General features: G+C 34.3%; 1 pseudogene; it reads left to right on the top strand.

Moving 5' to 3' along the window:
- Window positions 1-23,373, top strand: part of LOC149570673 (AUGMIN subunit 1-like) — a 31,401-nt pseudogene that overhangs the window by 3,284 nt on the left and 4,744 nt on the right.

Below are 23,373 nucleotides of genomic sequence, written 5' to 3'. Positions count from 1 at the left end.
CTTCAAACCACTAAAAAACCAAAATCAATCCATGAAGATTTTAAGATACTCAAAAACAATAATCTACAAGTGTATAATTGATGATAGACTGTACACACAAGAATTATTCAAACTTCCAACCATTTAAAAAGGTTGAGGATGGCCTAAAATACACATCCAAAGTCTTATCCTAACTATTTTAGAGATTTAATAGGATCCATCTAAAAAATTTCTTGAATGCAACAAAAAGTTTTCAATGTTGTCAATAACAACATTGACAATTTTTGGGTAACTTTTACATCTTTTGGAGTTTGACCCTCAAAATTTCTCCAAAGGTTACCAAAACTTCCCAAAATCCTTAAATGGATACACATTTTTTTAGAAGGACCTAATATCATACTTTTTTCCATCCTACCCTTCAAAACACAAAAATACCTTATTTGACCTAGTCATGCAACTATTATGAGCAAATATGAGAATTTAAGGCCTCATGAGCCATCCTAACCTTAACATACTCCACCTTAGGACTAGGTTATCCATCTTATTATCCTATTGGTGTGGATATAACTACTACAATCCAAAATATCCTAGGATCCTTAGGCATTCTATGAGCCTACCTAAGTGCCCTTACACTAGTAGCTCTTAATAGGACAGACCCCTCATAGGGTAGATTATCATAAGTGATCAAAATTGTAGCCCTAAAAATTTTGTGTCTGCAGTAGTGGATATTTGTGGCTATCATCCCCACCCAATTTTTATCTTAACCTTGAAGGATTTTTGAGTTATCATATATTTGTTTTAATTGTTGATCATTTAATTTCATGTTTATGGTTCTAATCAATAAATTACATTGAACACATCATTGTAGAATATGTTTATTTTATTTATGATATTGTTGAGAGAAGGTTTAGTAATGGCATATATAAGTTTGATAGGTTTTTCAAGGAAAAAAGTTTTACAAATTTTGATTCACCCCCCTACTCCCCTCAATATCTCTCTTTACAAATCTCTTAGCAGAATTCTAACTGCTTGAGAGTCAAAATCTTGGAGATGGAAGATTATAAGTTATGAAAGGTCATTGAAAATTATAAGATTGATCTATAACATGTTGTGCCCATAGTCTGAGGTAGCAAAAGAGGAACTAAAGAAATCTTTAAAGAGAAAGAATGAGTTGGCAGTCTAGAAGAATAATACTCAATATCAAGAAGAAGACATTAGAGAACTAGTTGACAATGAAAATTCTAGTAAAAGTGATTCAACAATAGAAATATATTGGAAAGGAACAATAAACTAAATGATGAGATAAAAGGACTCAAAGCGAGCATGAAATAAAATTATTAAGAATATATCAAGTGATTAAATAGAAAAAAAAAGATAAGGAATACAAGACAATAGGTGATGAGTACAACAGACAAATGATCACAAGATTTAATGAAAGAATATATGATGTGTAGAAACACACTCATAAGAAATTTTACATGTTCAATAAATTTCTAAGTTAAAATAAAGAACTCAATAGGAAATATGTGGATATTATAGATCTAAAATCTAAGAATTGTTGTCTAATGAATGAGTTCTAAAGGAACTTATTAAAAAGTTAAACAAACACAAATAAGTTGTGAGATACTATGAAGAGTTGACGATATCACAAAGGAGACCCCATGATGCATCTAGAATAGGCTATCTTAAGAGCCTATCAACTAGCAAGCAAGGAGAATCACTAAAGAGTGGAGGATAGAAGAATGAAAATCCAAAAAAAGTAAGCCTATATGTTATCATTGTGGGAAACAAGGACATACAAAAAATATTTTCATAAGATAAAATTGGTAGGAAAAATCCTAAGCCTAAATTCATTAGACACTATATTAATTAAGAAGTAAGGACATTAGACACTTGAGTATAGATCCAAAGTTAGTATTACACTAGTTGCAACTATATTTTAAGTTTATTGCTACAATTGTCAGAAGTATGGACATAGAGCTCAAGAGTGTAGACCAAAGAAAAAACATATTAGCCATTTTTATCCACCTTCTTTTTGTCTAGTTTTTCCATCCTCATGAAACACCCAGCGTGATAGTCATGCTCTATTCTTTGATGATTTATTCATAATTTCCATGCAAACATAAAAGGTATACGTAAAAACTTTGGCTATACGTTATTTTATATCCCTAAGTCTTTGAACCATTTTTCATATTGCATGTCAATATCTTATAAATGTTTTTAGTTGTAATGATTTTATTAATCTTAGATTCATTTTGACATATGAGTGACAATATAATTTATTCATTTCCTTAGTTCATGCTAAACAAGTAACACATGGAAAGCATAAGTTGTTAGATAGTACATGACAAGCGATAGATATTTACTATGAGTTGAGTAACTAGTAAGTGTCAAGTCACTCAAGTGTCGAGTAGATGGTATGTGCTGAGCTTTTAGATATCAAGTGATCAGTGGATGCCAAATCATTCAAAGGCTGATTTACAAAATTGAAGTTGTAGTTTGTGCCGAGCATTAGGAACTTCAAGTGCTAAGTTACATAGTTTTGACATAGATCTTTGTAATGGCACAAACTTCTATGTAAACCATTTTTGGGCCAACTTAAGGATTTTTTTACAATATTTGTTGATAAGGATGAATCTTAATTATGAATCCCTATGCATCACATGCATCCAATCAGAAAAAGGGAAGGTTTAAATGGCAATATGGGTGAATCACTACTATTGGTTCATGCCACACCCTAAGTCACCTAGGTCTTCTTAAGGAATAAAAACCCTAAACTTTCGAAGAATGTTGAAGGAGAATTGAAGAGAGTTTGTATGTGCAAATAGAGAATTAATGGTGATTAAGGTGTTATGAATTAAGTAAGGAGAATAGAAGAAAGGAATCAGAGGACAATAGAGATACATCTAATCAGAAAGGATCAAGTATACATCAATATAGAGGTGATTTGACATCAAGAAATAGAGTGCTAACTAAAGGATCATTGTTGAGACATTCTAACATGTAAATCAGTTAAATCTCTTAACAGAGTAGTCTTGATAGGCTGTTGTAAATCCTTTAATAGGGTGCTTACTTTATTGTAAGTTAAAGTCCTTTTGCTAGGCACACTTTTAGTAGGTTGTTTAAATCCTTTAATAGGGTAAGATCAAACAATCTTGTAAGCCTTTAATAGGGAAAACTTTTCATAGAGTAGATCATGTTTCATGGTCAAAAATTGTAACCTTCATTGGATACATTCTATTACTGTAGTAGTGAAGATTTGTGGGTGTCATCCCCACCCCAGTTTTACCTTCTCCTTGGAGGGTTTCTTGGTAACCAAATATCTTGTGTCATATATGTGTTAAATATTTTACTTTCATGCTATGAATTTTTATGTTTAATTTGGTATTTCAATTTAAATGAATAGATTGTGAGATAGTTGTGTAGTGAATACTTTTAGATGTTGAAATTTTTAAGTGTTGATTCACCCCCACCCCTCCCCCCTCAGATTTTACTTCCTTATTTTAGTTCCAACAATTGGTATTAGAGCACAGTTCTCTAAAAGTAAAGATTTGCAGGTTTGAGGAAAGATCTTGAAGATGGAATTCTAAAAGTTGTGAAAGACTATTGAACATGAGACTCTTGAAATACAACTTTCCCTACATCAGTTGAATGAAGCAAGAGACATGTTAAAGAGATCATTGAAAAGAAGGTAGGAAATTTCTATTGAAGAGAATGACACACAATACCAAGATATTTAAACTACTAAATTATTTGCAAATGGAAACTCCAATGAATTTGAGATAGACTTTGTAGATTTGATGGAAAAGAATGGGATCCTAACTAAAGAATTCATAAATTTAAAGAGAGAACAAGAATTCCTATCAGTATTAGTATGTGAGGTGACTGAGCAGGAAAAGAAAGATGAAGAGGACAAAGTTGTGGTTGAAGATGACAAAAGGATCTTGACAAATAGAGTGGAAGAGAAAAAATTAGAGGTAACCATGATTACTAACATATAATTGGAAACTTTTGGTCAAATGATGATTGCAAATCATGAACTGAATGTAAAGGATATTGAGATAACAAAACTGAAGTTATAGAATAAACATCTAAGATATGATCTGAAAAGAGAAAAGGAGTTTGAAAGTGAAGCCATCAAATAATTTGAACAATTTAATATATCCCCTAGATCCAACAGTGATACTTCTGGATTGGGTCACACTACTACTGAAGAAGGAGAATCATCCAAAAGTGGTGAAGAAAGAAGTAACAAAGGTAAGAACTCCAAACCTACTTGTCATAATTGTTGTAAGATAGGTCATACTACTAATTTTTGTAGGTTCAAGATTACAAATTAGAATCCTAAGCAGAAGCTAATGGGTCATTGAAATAAATGCAACCAACAAGGACATCAAACACATGAATGCAGAACCAAGACCACAAGAACACAAAGATTTGAAGGATATTCTTATAACTATCATAAGTATGGACATAGAGCATATGAATGTAGATCCAAGACTAAATGGTCATCAAACAAGTAGACAAAGGTAAAGCACAATGGAAACTCATATAAATCAGATTATAATACAAGGTATAGTCATCACTATTATCAAGAGTATGGACATGTTTTTGAAAATTGCATAAGAACACATTTCATAAGTGACTATAGTAGATGGTTGAGTCAAACCACATGTTTTAGCTGTGTGAAGATTGGTCACATAATTAGGAATTGTCCAACAAGGTCAAAGGCATAGAGCAGTGAGCTCAACAAAGGAAAAGGAAAAGTAGATGTTGAGAATGTTAGAGATGAAATGAACAAGACATGGAAGAGAAAGGAAGATTGTAGCACATCAAGTATAGATGGGATCACTTCACCCAATGGATTAGGTGATCACACCTCCTCAAATTAAGCAATCAAGAAGTATGTGGGATTGATATTTAAAAGATATACTATACATTAGTTCCAAGGATTTAGTTATGAAAAGATTGCATATGCATGAATAAATATGTAAGGTTTTGTTAAGAATCTAGAAGAAATCTTTAAGTTTTGTTAATATTCATGTTGCTTTCGAGCATGAAAAGTTTCACTATGGTTGCCGAGTGAAATGTTAGTTGATGCCAAGCTATCAAAGTTGATAGTATTAACAAAGCTCATAGTGGTTGCTAAGTTGAAAGAAAAATCCATGGAAGTTGGGTGAGTCAATTTTTTAATTAAAGTTGAGCTTATAGTTGTGTAAGAACTAAGAATTAATTGCAAGGTTTTAATGTCTATATTATTGATTTCTAATCTATATTATTGATTTCTAATCATTTGACATCATTCAAATTTGAAGGACAGCATGAAGGAAAAAAGGTGAAATTAAAAGAGATCATACCAATGTTTGCAAGCTAAATTCAATAGTCACTCGACACCATCATGGAAGATTCATAAAGGTATTTATCATGTGCTGAGCTATGCAGTTTGAATTTTTGAAAACCCTAGTTTACATTATGGTATATAGTTCTTTAGTTGCTAAAGTTAAATAGGGTAGAGAAGTTTTGAATGTGAAATTGATAAGTAATGAGATTAAACAACCAAACTTTAGAGCCATACTTGATATCCTGATATCACTTACAAGTAAGATCCATCTAGTGCATTGTCAATGATACCACTGAGGGTTTTAATGATTCAAGATGTTAGATGTTGTTATATATGTAAGGTTGGAAGCATAAGAGACATTGAGATTAAGTAAATCTATGGAAAATGATCTAAAAATAGAGCATTAAAGGATGAATTCAAAATCATAGAGAGGAAAGGGTTGACCCGTGCCCTAGATTTTCCAAATGTTTTCAAGACTGAATGGATTAAGATAGTTTTAAGTAGAATTCATGATAATTCTATATAGTTTGATAGTGGACTAATGAAGATGACTAAGAAAATTATACATAGAGTAACATGGTATCCAACATTTTATCGACCTGAAACAATGAGAAGTGAATCTAACAAGGTCATTGAGAAGAATACATGGGTAGTGCAGAACAAATGAGACATGACCATTGACACTATTTTAGATCCCCTAATTGTATTTGTAGTGAGGACAATAGCACATAATGTCACGCCCTAATTTTTACATGGTAAAAACACAACCTCAAATTTTTTTTCTTTTTAAAAAAAATATATATTTAAAGTACTTAGCAAAACAACACATTGATATGATGAATTATTGAATAGACATTACATTGAATATATAATGGTTGCATTATAGAAGTCCAACACACCTAGTCAAGTTTGATGTCATGCTTACATCCACTAAATCAACCAAGCCCTAGAGGTCAACGATAATACAATTTAGATCCAGATGTCTATAAGGCGAGTTTAAGATTTCATAGATATTCCTAGTTAGTTAAGTAAAACAAGGTCAGAAGAAAGGTGCATCCTGAAAAGTGGTGGGTTCATGTAAGAAGTCACTCACCAATACTTGTTTCCTTAGAGATCTAGGTATTACATGCCTATCATATTTGATAGTGTAGTATATCATATATATTGTGAATATAACAACTTTGATCTCTTGACATATATATAATATGTTGGTACCTAGTATGAGTATCGGGTGGGGCTATCATACTACTTGACAATAAGATGTTTTCTAGACAATACCATTAGATGTCATTTTTTATATTTATAGTTACATTTGGTAATTATTCATGATGTATCAAGCATTGCATAACATATAGTAAGTATTATGCATTCAATGATCACTCAACATTAATGTCGGTAATGGAATTCTAAGACATTCTACAAGACATGTGATTTGCTAGAATCATTTATATAAATCTCCTATATGTTTACACATATTAGATAATAGAATCCATACATACATTTTGTTCCATAATGTAATCCACTAAAATCTCTTCCCAGTTTACTTGGCATCCTCCATGGATAGGATTGAATTCAATACAAGTTTCATATGGAATATTCAATTAAATTTACTCTTACGTATTAATTACCAACCACCTCTATTATTTAATATCTAGTATTGCATGAGAACCCTAATTGATATATATTGAAGTAATTAATTTAAATTTTTCTTGTGAGTCCATTTGCTAAATGATAAAAATCACATTTCCCCTCCAAAGATCTCTAGACTCTCATAAAATTCTTTTCACATTTAACAAGATGAATCTAGATCATAAAATGTGAATATCTTAGCAACATACTTTATATATTAAATTATTATATACATCTATTTATTTATTTAGTTATAATCTATGTGGAAAACAACAAGTGATACACACACACACACACACACACACACACTTTCCTTGCTATGCTTAACATCATAATTGAAATAAATATATATAAGGGGGGGAAAAAACTACATTAATATTTATATATTCCTAACCCCATCAACTATCATCTCAAATCCTATCCTAATTTCCTACTCTACTTACTAACTTACCTCTAAAAATATTCACCAAAAATGTCCTATCAAAAAAAATTTAACATTAACTAATCTAACTTTTACTAACCATCAAAAAAAACATTCATATTAAATAGATACTCCCCACATTCATGGCTGCCCACTAACTCACCCACCTCCTGCCTAGGTCCACGTGACAAGGCTTAAGGGACACCTTGCTGCAATTTTATTTCCCCTACATACTTGGGATGGAAATGAATTGTTTAAAAAGTGGACTAGTCTTTTCTTTTATGCAAGCACCCTTTATTTTAACCAAACCCAAGGTAGATGGTCAAATCAAAAATCATAGCATGTGCTAGTATAAAATCCCAAGGCAAATTCAAATTACAACATTCCTCCAACATGGTTTTCTGTCCAAAGTACTTCCCTAATCCTCCCTAGGCATTATGATATTGGGTGATGTGGAAAGTTGGCAAGTTGAGACTTTCCTCTACCAATATCAATTACCCTTAATTTTCTTGCTGTTTTAAATTTAAAATCTGCACATTTGCCAAGTCCTCTCATGTGTGAGGAGGAAGGGGGTGGTTTGGGAGACTTCCAAGGTGGTCAGCCTTGGGAAGTCTCTCTATGTTTGAAAAAAATTTAATAATGTTGAAGACTTGCTTATATGTATATTAGTCTTTCTTTTTTTTGGATTCAACTCATTGATGAGTTTTATTATTTTATTTTATTTTTGCATTGAAAAGTCTATACCGGAAGTCACTAATGCAGGCCTTTTTAGATGCAAAATCAATCCTACAATCTCAATTTGGGATAGTTTCATTATTCAAGAGTCAAAATATCTTCTTATTCCATGGGGGAGTGGAATTAGCAACAATCAACAGTCCAAGATAGATAGAGCAGTTGTGTAATGGCTACCTCCTAAGTCGGGTGTAGTGAAACTTAGTTTTGATGGCATTTCAAGAGAAAATTTAGGTAACTCAAGTCTTGAGGCATGTGTTAGAGATAGCAAAGGTATAGTTCTAGCAATTACATCCTCCCCACTACCAGCTATTACCTAGGGAGCACTTAGGTGCTATCCATACTTCTTTTCTTCAGAAGACAATGCATCATTACTATGGGAATATGCTTTGGCTATATAAAACAATTTTTTTTGACAGCTGAAACAAAAAATGTCAAAGATCATCCAAGGAAAATGTGGGAGTGTATGATAGGATCTACATTGAGATTTCACTTGAAGTTACTGAGAGATAACACTTTCATTCTATCAATGCATATGTGTGACTACATAAACTTTGCAAAACATTACAGGTAATCACCTCATGTGTTAAGTGTAGTAGCTGATTTCTTGGATGTTGTTCTTGGGTCAGCTGTCCCAAACCTGAGATTGTAGAAAGACCAAACAAGCGTAGGAAGATTGAAGGAGTTAAAATTGGTGAGGAGGTTTTTGATATACGTCAAGTAGCATGTAGAAATGACAGCAATGGAAATTTTTTATTTTCTCCTACCGCACATAATTTTAAAGAAGAAGGTCTTCAACATTTTTAAAAGTAATGGATTAGAGGTGAGCCTATAATAGTTCAAAATACCATAGTCAAACTGCAAGAGTGAGAGCGATCTTGGATAGTGTGGATTAGCATTTGAGGATCTCTTTTAGAATGCAATGGCTTCAACTAAAGTAATAGGAATGGTGGCAAATTCATTAAATCTGTAGGATAGTGAATTGAGAAGGAATGAGAGATCTTCTACTATGTAAGATATATGTAGAGGAGAATAGCCATAAGGCTATTAAACATGATTTTGAAGAGAATTGTGACTAAACTTGAAAAGAAGCAAGTCATCATGAGGACATAATTTAGTAGAGACAACACAACTTGAAGATTATGGCTTTACAAGAAAATCAATATGTGATGCAGCTTACAAATTTTAAGATAGCATTGAACAAAGTGGGATATTCTCCTGAGATAAATCATGGTACACTGATTCAAATGATTGATAAATAGACAGAGCTAGAGAGTAAAACTAAACTTGTATTAAATATTCTGTAGACTTATCAACACTTACCACCTGATAAGTATCTTGTTGAATTGGCCATTGAGGAAAAGAGGTGTGAGTGTGAAGCTGCAAAGAGGTATCTTGAAGAGGTACGAGTGTGAAGCTGCAGAGAGGTATCTTGAAGATGTACTACATAAATCATTGAACATCTTAAGTGACTCATGGGTTACTTCATTTAGCCTTAACCATCCTAGGTCAAAAGGGCCTTCCTTGGTACCTTGTCAAGATGATTGTTGTATTAGCATAAGTTTTGTACATTTGATTTGAGCTGGAAGCCAATGGTATTGTGGCGAGCTATGCGGGAAATCACTAATGGAAAATTCAATGATGAGACAAAGACAGTAAAGACTATTGATTGCTTGGATTGGTGTGAGGTCAAGATAAGCATCTGTCATTTTTTCAAAGGATATATAGAGGGTCGAATGCAAAAAATTGTTATGGAGGAGTGATTACTATAGGTTGAATGTATATATATTTTTTGTCTGATTCAATTACCTCTAATGTTGTAATATCTTGAGGTTTTTGAAGTGGATCATATGGGTAGAATTTAGAAAATGGTATATTTTTATGAGCTTCAATTTTGTCGATATAATAATTATTGTGAATATCGACAAATATCTTTATGTAAATTTATATATAAGCGATGATTCCAAGTTTTCTTTCTGGTTCTTTCCTGGTTGAGATTTTTGAACCAATTTTATTAATAAATATATTTAGTGGCTAGCCCACTTTTGCTTTAAAAAAAATTAAAAATAAGGTATGTCAGTTTCAGAAATATGATGACTTTAGAAATTGACTAAGGAACCTAGTACTAAGGGGGTAGGTACTAGTTTCGCTTTGAAAGAGTGGTAACTTAATTATGTATATGTTTTGTTATAGGAGTTATATTATACTATTATTATATTAATATACTTGATTCTAGAGCATATGCTATTGATTATTTTATTACTCTATATTATGAGAAGGGATTTATTTACTTTCTCCATACATTTTCTAGAGAGGAAATGTATACCTACAGCTAGGTTTTTCTTTCATGGATTGGAAAATATGTATTATACCCAAACTATATATTTCCTCTTATCCTACCATGGTATTTGATGATCATGTTTAAGGATGTAATGATGTTAACTCAACCTACAAATTTATTTTAAACTTGAAGGCCATTATGCTCAAATTTTCATTCATACAACAATGAACTATCAAGTATAGCAACAATATTCCATTGCATAACCTATAAAATTTCAATGCAACATCTATTTTTTAATTGATCAACTTATATCTATAATATTATTCCATCTAACATTTATGAAAACATTTCCACCTAATGATTTACAAAAAAGATGAATCTTTAATACATAATTTTCATCATATTACATCAAATTTCACAATAGATATTTTCTTACAAGTAAAGTATTTACCATCACTAAATCTTTTCCTTACACATTTTCAAACAATACACCATGATGGAAATACTCTCTTACATAGAAATGAAATCACAATGGGACTTGAAGACCACAATATATTTGAGATGACATAAAACATGGGTCTCTCTTTACACATTGGATTTTTCCAACATTGTCAAGGGTGAAACCCTAACATCTTCAAGGAATCCATCTTCACATAACTTGCACAACAACTCAAAACTTGGAATCATGGAGGCTCACCTCCCAACCTAGGCCTCAAGGAGGCCACCCCTACGCTAGGGGAAACAAGGCCCAATTGGGATACATTCAAACAACATCACAATAACAAGAACCAACATGAATACCACATTTTTAACAACACATTTACAATCCCCAACCAAGGATTGCACAATTATTCATAGATGGAATCAAAAACACTGGGTGAAGGTGGGCTCTTCAAGGAGGAGAATACCATATCCTTGTGAAACAATAAATCCTGCAATTGCAATATTTCAATAATTCTTCCAGGAAACATGCCACAACAAGGCTATCAATAACACATGCCTCAACAAGGCTATCAACACTAACTCCTCTTCACATATCCTCACTTATACCTCCCATAGAACAATAGAGGCTATCAATAACACATGCCTCAAATAGGCTATCAAAACTTACTCCTCTTCACATATCCTCACTTATACCTCCCATAGAACAATAGAAGCTATCAATAACACATGCCTCAACAAGGCTATCAACACTTACTCTTCTTCAAATATCCTCACTTATACCTCCTATAGAACAATAGAAATGCATATGACTTCAATGGAGCCCATACTCCATGAAAACTATCCCCTCTCCAAGAGGAGGATTTCTGAACTCCAATGAAAAGCCCAACTAACCCCTTCACCCCAAGGCTTCTCTTCCCTCCCAAGGGTGAGTGAAGCCTTCACACCCAGTGCAACATTCAATCCACCACAACAAAATCAAGAAACAAAATCAAATAAAAGTAAATCGAACATGCTCATTTACATATACAACAACTACTACATACCAAATGCAAACACATACATCTTACAAAAACATTCTTCCAATTTCCTTCTTTCAACTTTTATGAGATAGGAGAGAACACGGCATGAAGCACTAACCTCTTTCCAAGCTAGGTTTATGTAAAATGGTGATGGAGAGCTTCCCTTATTTTCTTCCAAGTTTCTTTCTTCAAACCCTAAGTGTCTCTACAATTAGAGAGTGGGTGAACAAAAAACTAAGTTTGGCACAAGCTCCCTAAAAGACCTCCACTTCCATCCCCACTTACCCCTCTTACACCTTTCTACCTTTCTACAAATAGGAACTTAACCAAGTGGTGGAATGAGGAAAGATGTCATGTAACACTCTAATTTTCGAATTGGTTTGAAAATGACTACTTTAGAGGGTCTCCTAAGTCCCCTATACCAACTTATGGGTATATTTGGACCCCACACCTATACTACTACCATGTGGGAGACTTATTTTCACCAAAATTACACTTGGGAGCCACTTTTAGACTCTCTAAAGTTCCTACAAAATTTAAATTTGAATTCCATCATGAAGGTGACTCATCCTAACACTCACCAAGGTGGGTTAACTTAATCTCACAATGGGGATTAAATTTAGGTTAAGTGACTTCATGCCCAAAACCCTATATGACATGTCATTTACACATAGACAACACAAGTGTCAAATTACACACACACATTAAAACACTTACACATCATGGTGACATGTCTCTAAGTAATCACAATCTATAAACTTATAAAACCCATGCACAATCACATTACAAAACAAACATAATACAACGAGGTTTTGAATCTTCCAAAGATTCACCTTGGCTTTACCGTGTTCACATTGGTTTGAACTTTCCTGCACACTCAACTTAATGTTAGTAGCCCCATGAAATAATATAGAAATATAGGTAGATAAGTGCAAAATAATCCAATGTCACTTAATTGCATTAACATATTCAATTATCTTCCATCTAATCGTTTCCATAAATTATTCAAAACATTGAAATTTCAAGACCTATATAACATTAATCTTTCTTATCATAGCAAAATTACCATTCTAAATACCATCACAATCCTTGTCTATCATAACAATGAAACACGAAATTCATATCTATTAAATCATTAAAAAGTGTAAAATGGATCTTATTATATAAGTGAAAATCACTATTGTGCAAACTTGTTACCAGTATTCTTCCAAATCAACTGACCAAAGTAATATTTCTAACAATGTCCTTTTTATCTCATTATGGGGTGTGTGTGCCCCTAGGGTTAATTTCTCATGCCATTGAATGTTTCCAATTTATGTCATCATATTTAAAAACTAATCTATGAGTGAAACCATTATGCTTTGTTATCATTGGATCTATGCTCATTTTACAAGAGTGAATGTTAATTTATGTCCCCTAATTATCTAGTAAATCATACCTTGAATCTCATGACTAGGTTCTCAGCTTGAACATGTTGAGTTTTATTCTAGTGTAGTCCTATCGTATCAACCTAATGTTATTGGATAGGGTATCAACCTTATAATAATCAAAATCTACATCGGACTCTAATAGGATCTCATAAATCATTATTAGTAATCAAAAATGTTAATCATAACCTTATTAACTCCTAATCATATTTATTTCATCAAGATCTATAGTAGAATATTAATGTGGGCCTTACACATAAATTCTACCAATCAAGAAAGTTGAATAATGTACCATGTATTGCTATTGACATGGGCTATTGTATATGTGTAAATGTGGCCTCTATTTAACACACACACTTCAACACAGTCCTTGTATGTGGATTCATCCTGGAATGAACATGAGATTATTCACCAAAGATGAGTCATGCAAGATGACATGTTGCCTTCTCTCTAGGTGGATTTTACCTACTTATGCTCTCATATTTGAGGTAAAGGTAATTAGACCATTCTAGAACGAAGGTTTTAAAGATGATTAATCTATATGAATATGCAAGTAATCTAAATGAATTATGCAATTATTCTAAGAACTTTGTGAAACAAACTAGATTAAATGTATGCATATTAAAACTAAATGTCATTTGTAAGGAAACTCAGGTGTGAAAATAGCTTCCTACGCTAATCTCATAAGGAAAGTATGATGCAAATCCTCTTAAAATCTTCTACACTTATAGATTCAATATCATGTAAACAACAATATTGCAGCCAACCATGCATACAGAAAATAGATAGATAAAGAAACACATAACACAAAGATTTTTCGATGGGGAAAAACCTTTTGGTAAAACAACCCCACCCCTTCAGAACCTGCACAATGTATTATCTTCAACACAAGGTTACAATACACTTGCAATGCAAGTTCAACATCAACAACAGAAGACTCCAGTAGCTACTCACAGTACCAACAATAAACCCTTTTCGCATCACATCTCTTCACAACCCTAAAAATGCTTATAACATGCACTTCACTTTAGGGCTACTCCCAGAGGTAAACCGTATTAGGGTTTTACCATTCTTCAAGAAAATAGGAACCCCAAAAAAAAATTTGAACCCCACTATTGGGGTAGAGTGTACAATACTCAAATATCTTAGTTGCCACATGTCTTCACCTATCATTGAATCCTCCTAACATAGCTCTTTCGTGTCATAGGAATCCGTCATAGCCGTTTTAGCCATGATCTCCTTACACACAATTCAAGATGTCGACACATCAACATTATTTGCAAGAGATACATTTTACAAAACAAATAATAAGAATAGGAATTATACAAGGTTGAGACACCTTATTCCTAACATCATTAATCTAGGAAATTAAAGTCTATGAAAATGTAATGAGCTTAGATGAGTATGCAATTCAACAATGATTCGATAGCAATTCAATTCAACCTTTTTTCAATGAGGAATGATGGGTCTCTTAAATAGAATTGAATTCGTCAACAGTCAAGATCAATTTTGATGAATGGTTAGGATTGAAGCAAAGATTCAGTTAAAATGGAAGATTCCAAATATAGATGTAGTCAACTACCTCAAATCTTGAGTGCAAGAAATAGTTAACTTAGATTCACTTCAATGTGAGAGTTAGTGATTTGAATCAATTCTAATTCGAGAAGTAGTTAACTAAGAATTTCTATTTTGAAGTGAGAAATAGAATTTAGGAAAGATATTTAATTTAAGAAAATGAGATATGACCTCATAAATATCTTTTTCATTTAATTGAATAATTACATTCAATTGCTCAAAATAAGCATAGTTATTAAATTAAATAAATTTAATTCCTTAGTACATTAGCCTTAGGTAATAATTTAATTTTAATAAAGTATAAATACTTTAAATTAAATTAATCAAATAGGTTTAATGTGACTAATATGAATCAATACTTTAGGAATTAAATTAAGAATATGATGAATGCAGATTAGGGTTTTCTGCATCTGACAATTAAGTCAAGTAGTGGATATCAAAATAAGAATTGCCTAGTGACATAGGGCTTTAGCATTGATTAGATAGACCAAAATTGGTATTATGGCACTATGCCAATTTTGGAGTATTACATTTTGCCCCTCTTTCAATGAATGTGTGAGTAGTACGTTTGATTCAAAGAAAATCAAAAAGTATGATGCATAGATCAAGAAGTAAGATTGGTTCCGACAATAATGTCATGGAGACCAATTGATAAGCTTTTAAAGACCATCTCGAGAATGGAGCTTAATCCTAAGGAATCCAACCAGAATACCTAGATACCTAAGTTAATAAGCATTTAACAGGTTTCCTCATAACAAAATTTAACCTTTAAGAATCTAAGTAGAACACCTAGATACTTGGGATTGAATAACATTTAAAAGATTATCTCCAGAATGGAGCTTAACCTTTAAGGATCCATATAGAACATCTAGATACCTAAACTAATAGCATTTAAAAGATTATATCTAGAACGGAGCTTAACCTTTAAGAATCCAGATAGAACATCTAGATACTTGAATTGATAGCATTCAAAAGATTATCTCCAGAATGGAGCTTAACCTTTAAGGATCCAAATAGAACATCTAAATACCTGAGATTTGATAAAAGATAGCAAGATCAAATTATGAGTCATAGAATCATCCCCAGAACGAGGCTTGATCCTCAAGAGTCAGGGTTTTAGACTATCTCAATACTTATCCATTGAACTCTTTATGAGATGACAAAGATGCCAAAAAGAGGGGAATAAGATGCCCCCAGTGATAAGATGCCTCAAGTGATGAGGACATAAGATGGGAACCAGATGCTCCAAGCAATGAGATTCAAAATGAGTTGAAATTCAAGTTCAATGATGTAATCATCCTGCCCCCTTGAGAGTGAAATTGAAAGATGACACACCAAAAATACGATGTAAAGCAGTATACAAAAAGATACGAAAGAAATATGAGATTTAGTGTGATTGATAGATAAAAATGAATACAAGATTCAATAGAATGTAGAAGAGATTAGAATGATTAGCAAAAAAATTAGAGTCAACTCAACATGTTTTTGAGGTCCAAAAGACCAAGTTTGACCAAATGTTGACCAAAATTGAGTATAGTTGACTTGAGTTGACTAGTTCCAAAATGAATTTTGAAAATATGAAGAATTTTGAGCAGAAAAGATTCTAGAAATCCTAAAATATCAAAAAAAATTAGACTGCACAAGCGTTCAATCGCATCAATTCCAAAATTTTAAAGTGTGATTTTAAGGTGCTTAGGTGTGTCAGATTTTGAATCCAATCCCAAAAATGGGTCTAGAGTAATCGAATTAGCCAAGGGGGTGATTTTTGTGCAAATTGGAGCACTTTGAAAAATTAGGTCAACACCTACATAAGGGCGCTAGGGATCATTTTCAAATCATTTGTGTTTTTGTCTTTAGTGAATAGGAGCTATGAGAGGAAGATGGTAGTAAATGTAAGATATCATCATTTCAACCACTCCCAACAACATAGCCGGCCAGAAGACTACAGACCACTGGTGAGTGATCAATAATTGTCCTTCGTACTTTCATTTTCATGCTTTTTGAGAGCATTTATTGCATGTTTTAGCATATTTTAGGAAGTATCAATTGGTGTTCATGCAAGACTGTCCTTTCTTGCGTGAAGGTAGTCTTTTCTTGTGGGAAGATTCACCAACTCAGTGTTTCTTCACGTGCATCAATGGGGATTCTTGCACAGGAGGTACCCATTTCTCACGTGAAGAATGCAAGAATTTTGCTTGAGGGGCTGTCGCCTTTCATACGAAATAATCTCTATTCAAGTAAGAGCTTGATTCTTCATGTGAGTTAGTCTCTTTTCACATGCAGATTTAATTACTCTCATGGGTGAGTATCTCTTCACGCGAGGACTTGATTTCTCACATGAAGATGCATAATCTCTAGCAAAGAAATGAATTCTCACGTGATGAAATACACCTTCATCCAAAAATCTGTGACAATAGTTTAAGAAAAAAATTGTATTGTTGATGTTTTAGCTTGGATTTTTCACTTATTTTGTTGTCATTTTGACTTTTTGAGTGAGTACTGACTATTTGTGCATTGTTGTTGTTCATGTGTGCAGGAGGTATTCGATGATGTCTCATTTAGATCACATTATCCACTATATGGGGCTTTTTTGTGGAGTCTAGATGTGGCCAACATGGCCCATATTGATAGATTGGGGTTGAGTTCCCTATGCTAGATCCTAGCAGTGCTGGTGAATCATTGCTTGTTGCAGCTTTGGTGGAGCATTTCCATTAAAAAATGAACACCTTCCACCTACCCTAGGGAGAGATGACCATCACCCCTAAAGACATCTACAAGATTCTATGGATCCCTTTCCATGGGCTGAGAGTAGCCTATGACACGGTGCCCCAAGTAGGTACAGAGGCCTTATGTGCCATTTTTCAGAGACAGCTAGCAATTGGGTGAGCCATCATCTTTGATGAGCTCATTTATACATATGGGTAGACACATAGGTTGGCTTTAGTTTTGGCCATATTTATTAGTTTCTTCCTATTGCCAGATAGGGGATAGCATAGGTTGGAGTGTGGATGGGGTATTTTGCTTTAGAGGATGCTCGATGCTCCAGAAAGATTTGGATGGGCTAGTGCATGCTCACCTATATGTTTTATGAGATGCATGAGATAGTATATCATGAGTAGAAGAGTATGTCCGCTGGTGTATATGTTCTCTAGATCTAGGCATGGGAGCATCTACTAGTCACATTACCCATTTTTGAGGATGCCCACAAGCCTGCAGAGCCTTACATTTGTAGATATAGGGGGCAGATTACCCAAATAGGCCTAGGTAAGATGGATCACTAGAGGACCCATCTTGATGACCTGGTCTCTGTCATATGGTGGTCCTGGTGAGAGACAAAGGATTGGTACAATGCTCCTAGGGAGCTAGGGTTGATTTTCTACTCATAGCCACTGGTGAGTAGGACTACATAGATCATTGAATAGTTTTCCATCACATGAGTATGGAGACAGAATGGGATCCCACAGGATGTCACCCAAGAGTATTATGCCTATGCATGGGTAGCTTGGGACCTAACATGAGGATGGCTGGTGAGACTAGATGCTAGGAGATCCATGATTGATGTGCGCAACCTAGTTACAACATAGTGGAACTACCTGCTAGAGGTAGAAAATGCAAGGGTGATGCCAATATATTAGGCATATCTTATTAGTCACCCTTTCCCACAATTTATAGATCCCTTAGGGGCAATAGCATAGGCTCCCTAGTAGGCACCAGTACAAGGACTGGTACAATAGCCGGTACAGTAGCAGTAGGTACCCTAGTAGACACAACCACAGGGTCCACCACCATAAGTGAGACAAAGGGCCAGATAGGTGCAGATTCCCCCACATCAGATGGGGTCAGATCTAGGTGTAGGTGGTAGTGGTGGTGAGTAGAGTTGGTGACATAGGCCAAGGGTGGAGGAGTAGGCACCCACAGAGCAGGCACCTAAGATTCTCAATGAAGAGATGCAGGAGTAGCCTACCATAGAATCATAGGATGCATTTCACTGATAGAGGGAGAAGATTTGGGAGGTATCTCAACATATTAGAGAGCTACAAATATAGGTAGCAGTGAGAGATGCATGGATTGCAAAGCAGGATTAGGAGATTCAGCGATTATGAGATCGAGTGCAAGTTGCCGAGCAGAGGATAGAGGTGTTGTAGGATGAGGTCTAATTGTAGATGGCTCAAGTAGCTTATTACTTTGCAACATACTCTATAGTTGTGCCTGATGAGGCTCAGCAGGTTCCTCGGTTCTCATAGTATGCTTGAGATTCTAGGGATAGACATCCTCTTGCCAGACTAGATATGTTGCCTCCTTTAGCTAGAGGGCGGATGGTATAGGACATGGCTAGCTATATGATGCTCTTACCTCTAATTTTGATTCTGGTTATGTATTGATTGGTGTGCCAACACCATTTTGTATCATTTTTTACTGATAGTGCTCATTTTTTGTAATGACACACAATTTTGGAGATATATATATATGAGATTTTTGGATTGAGTAGCCTTGTGTTCATGTCATTGTTAATGTTTATCTTTTCTTTGATATACATGAGATGTTTTTATGGTTACTTGGATGAGATGCAAATGTGATGTTGATGTATGGATTTCATGCAAATGAAAATGAATATGAGATGCTTATATAATGATTATGAAATGTGAAATGTGATGTAATGGATATGTACATAATATGAGTGTAATGCATATGTAAATGAACTGACATCTCATGAAGTGTTTCATGTTTCTATTTGACAGCGATAGGTACCCCCTCAAGGAGCATGCGAATATGAACCAAAGAACCAAACACTTATGCAGTCATGGAGAATCTTGATACGTTTGTAGAGATCCATAGTCCCCCACCACAAAGGATGAAATAGAGTTGCAATTGAATAGCATGCTTATGCAAGTGAAGTATGTAATGCAATACTTTGTTAAATGCAACCCTAGGTTTGATTACCAAGTCTCAACCATTTATTATCATTGAGCATAGGATGAAATATCATATGTCGTAAAATTCCCACTAACATTGCAATCATGGAAATATGAATAGGACATATGTTATAATTTTGTCGGGATTAAATGTAAGCATTTGAGGCATAGGAAGCCAGAATGACTAGAACATTTGTCCCTTTTATTTTAGCAAGTTAACATAAGCATCAAAACATAAATGTTAGGATGACTAGAATATTGCTTGCATGGTGAGCACACCAAACACATGAGAGATCCATCTTATGCTAAGTATTTAGTTTGTTCATAACTTGAGACAAAAATGTGCTAGGTATACTCATAGTGACCTATACATTCACTTAATAGGATGAGTATTAGTATGTACTATAGCATGAAGAGTTTACTCCAACAGATGAGGAGAAGAACCAACATTATTAACATATCCATTAAAAGGGTTTGAGGTACACCTAGCCATCCAATATGAGATGGAGGCTCTTATAGTGGACACCCCTCTTATAGAAATATGTCAATTAATTGGAACTAAGCTATAGATAGAAAGCAAAGAAAAGATCATGCCCCCAGTCATTACTTCACTAGTCAAAAATGACATCATCAAGTTGCTCAAGGAGACATGACAAAGTGAAAACAAAGAAAAAAAATAAAATGTTCAACACATCCAAACAAGTATGTCATTTTGAGTTCACTTTTTTGGGATTGATGTCAAGTGTCAGTGTCCAGCATATGGATGAAAGAAATTTCTTTAGTAGGGTGACAACAATAGCTAGACATAGGTAGAATGACTGGTGACTGAGGTCAAAAGAGGAATCTTCAAGACAAAGAACCTAAAGAGGTTTGAGCGATAGTAGAGAGACATAGTCATAATGAATGGTGATTGATGCAAGAGAGATATTCCATAAAGTAATTTCAAGACATGACCCAAACAACAGTAGGCAGACATAGCTGAAACAATTGGTGACTATTGCGAAAGAGATTCTATGAGGAGAATCTCGAAAAGAGTGGTACTGGTGATAGTCGGCAGACACAACTAGAACAACTGGTGACTATCACAAAAGAGATTTTATGACACTAAAGGGGAATGCCCCCAAGTTGTAACAAGACTCAATCCATGGATACATGAGTGGAAAGCAGGAAAAGTAGTAAAGCAACTGTATAGATAGCTAGAAGATGCGTTGCGAGATGGAGCATTAGGAACAAGAGGTGCCTATTTACCAGGTTTTCACCTTCTTGGTAGGGTTTCTTTTTTTTTTCTACCATAATGCCTATTTCTAAGTTTTCACCAATGGCGCTTTTTTTGTTTTTTCAATTTTTTTTTTTGTATTTTTCTCTTTTTGACTTTTTTTTTTGTATTTTTGAATTTTTCAGTTTCTTTTTTTTTTTTGGTGTTACCAAGGTGCCTATTGCTAGATTTTCACTAGGGTAACAATTTTTTTCAAGACTTTTCAAATTTTTATGAATTTTTTTAGGACATATAGATATGTACAAAGAGCTACTGAGATTAGATCAACTATAAAACCACTTTAGGTGGAAAGTTTTGACAGGTTCCTTGAGCACTGCTCCTTTAGTTATGGAAAGCTGGTAGGCGCTAGATCCATATACTATAGTAATGATGTAAGGACCAAGCCAATTTTTTTCAAACTTCCCTTTTTGGACTTATTGCTATTGATTCTTAGGGTTCTCTCTTAGGACGAGATCACCCAACTAGAAGTCACGTGGCCTGACTTTTTGATTGTAGCTTCTTGATATTCATTGCTGATAAGCTTGCAGATGATCACATGCCACTTGTCAACATTCATCCAGTAACACTAGTTCTTGAAGCCAAGCTATCTTGTAATTGTCATCAATAATAAGGCCCTTCATAGAGATTCTCAAAGTAGGAATCTTGACCTCTATTGGAAGTACAACATCCACTCTGTAAACCAAAGCAAAGGGCATTATACCTATTGGAGTCCTGATGCTTTTCCTATATGCCCACAAGGCTGGATTACTCTAGAGATGTGAGTCTCTCCTAGATTTGCTAACTGTGTGATGAAGGATTTTGAGAATCACCTTATTGGATGCCTCAGCCTTTCCATTACCCAGGGTGTAATAAATGGAAGACCAATGTTGTGTGATTTTGAATTTCTTGCATAATTCCTTGAGGTCTTTTTTTTTGAATTGTCCTCCATTGTCAGTGGACGGTACACCATACCTGCAGATGATATAGTTTGTGATAAAAAGAGCTGCAATTTTTCTATTGGTGACTGTGAGAGGTACTACCTCTACCCACTTCATGAAGTAGTCTATAGCTATGATAATGAACTTATGTCCATTAGAAGAGGTTGGGTGAATCTGACCCACCAAGTTGAAGGCCCATTATTGGAATGGCCATGTTGTAGTAGAGGGAATCAGCTCTCTAGCTGGAGTGTGCATCACATTTCCATGGAGCTAACACTACTTGCAGGACCTGGCATACTTGATGGCTTCCTACTCCATTTTAGGCCAATAGTAACTAGCTCTAAGGAGTTTGTGAGGTAGTGTCAGGCCATTTGAGTGGGATCCACAAATGCCCTCGTAAATGTCAATTAGTGTGCATTTGGACTCTTTAGGTTCTAAACACCTAAGGAGTGTTCCATCGAGACCTCTCCTATATAGAACATCAGCAATAATGACATAATGTGAAGCATTATGGATAAGGTTGCATTTCTTATTCTAGGTTAGACCTTCTAGAATGGTTTGATTATGGAGATAGGAATAGATGTGATGGTAACAAGATGACTCTAGTCCTACAATAGAATAGATCATCTTAGAATCAGGGGTGTCATAGGCTAGGTAGTGTAACGCTTCCACCAAGAACTCATGTAAAAAATCATTTTTAGGCATCTGTAGTAAGGAGGCTAGAGTAGACATAGCATCAACCACTTTATTATCTACTCGAGGAATTTTCTAGAAAGTGATGTGTGCAAAATACTTCTTTAAGTCATCAACCATGCATTTGTAAGGAATTAATTTCTCATCCTTTGTTTGATAGACATCATTAACTTGGTTGATTACCAATAGAGAATCACCAAAGATGTCTAACTGATCCACTCTCCATTTAGCTGCAATTTTCATGCCATTGATCAAAGCCTCGTATTCAACAATGTTATTTGTATAATGGAACAAAATCTTGTATGCTTTGGGCAATGAATATCTTTGTGGTGTTATGAAGAGTAATCTAGCACTAGATCCCTATTGTGTGAAGGACCCATCAAAGAACATGACCCACGTTCACTATGTGAGTGTCAAAATTAACTCATCAAGGAAATCAATGTTCATTGGTAGGAGACTCTACATAGGTGCATCTAGTAGCTGATCTACAATTGCCTATCGCTTGATGGCTTTTTGTTCAACGTACTGGATGTCAAATTCACTAAGTATCATGACCCATTTAGCAAATCTTCCTATAAGGGTTGCCTTACTGAGCAAGTACTTTAATGGATCTATTTTAGCCACAAGCTACATAGTGTGGGCAAGCATGTAGTGCCTCAAAAATTTGAGAAGCAAAAACAACTACTAAGCAAGCTTTCTCTATAATATTGTAATTCTTCTCCTAAG

The sequence above is a fragment of the Cupressus sempervirens genome, chromosome 3, assembly GCF_028749045.1.
Source record: "Cupressus sempervirens isolate cs-2001-9-10 chromosome 3, ASM2874904v1, whole genome shotgun sequence".
NCBI classification, from domain to species: Eukaryota; Viridiplantae; Streptophyta; class Pinopsida; order Cupressales; family Cupressaceae; genus Cupressus; species Cupressus sempervirens.
Note: the sequence above shows the minus strand (reverse complement) of the source record. Positions and strands in the feature narration are given on the sequence as shown.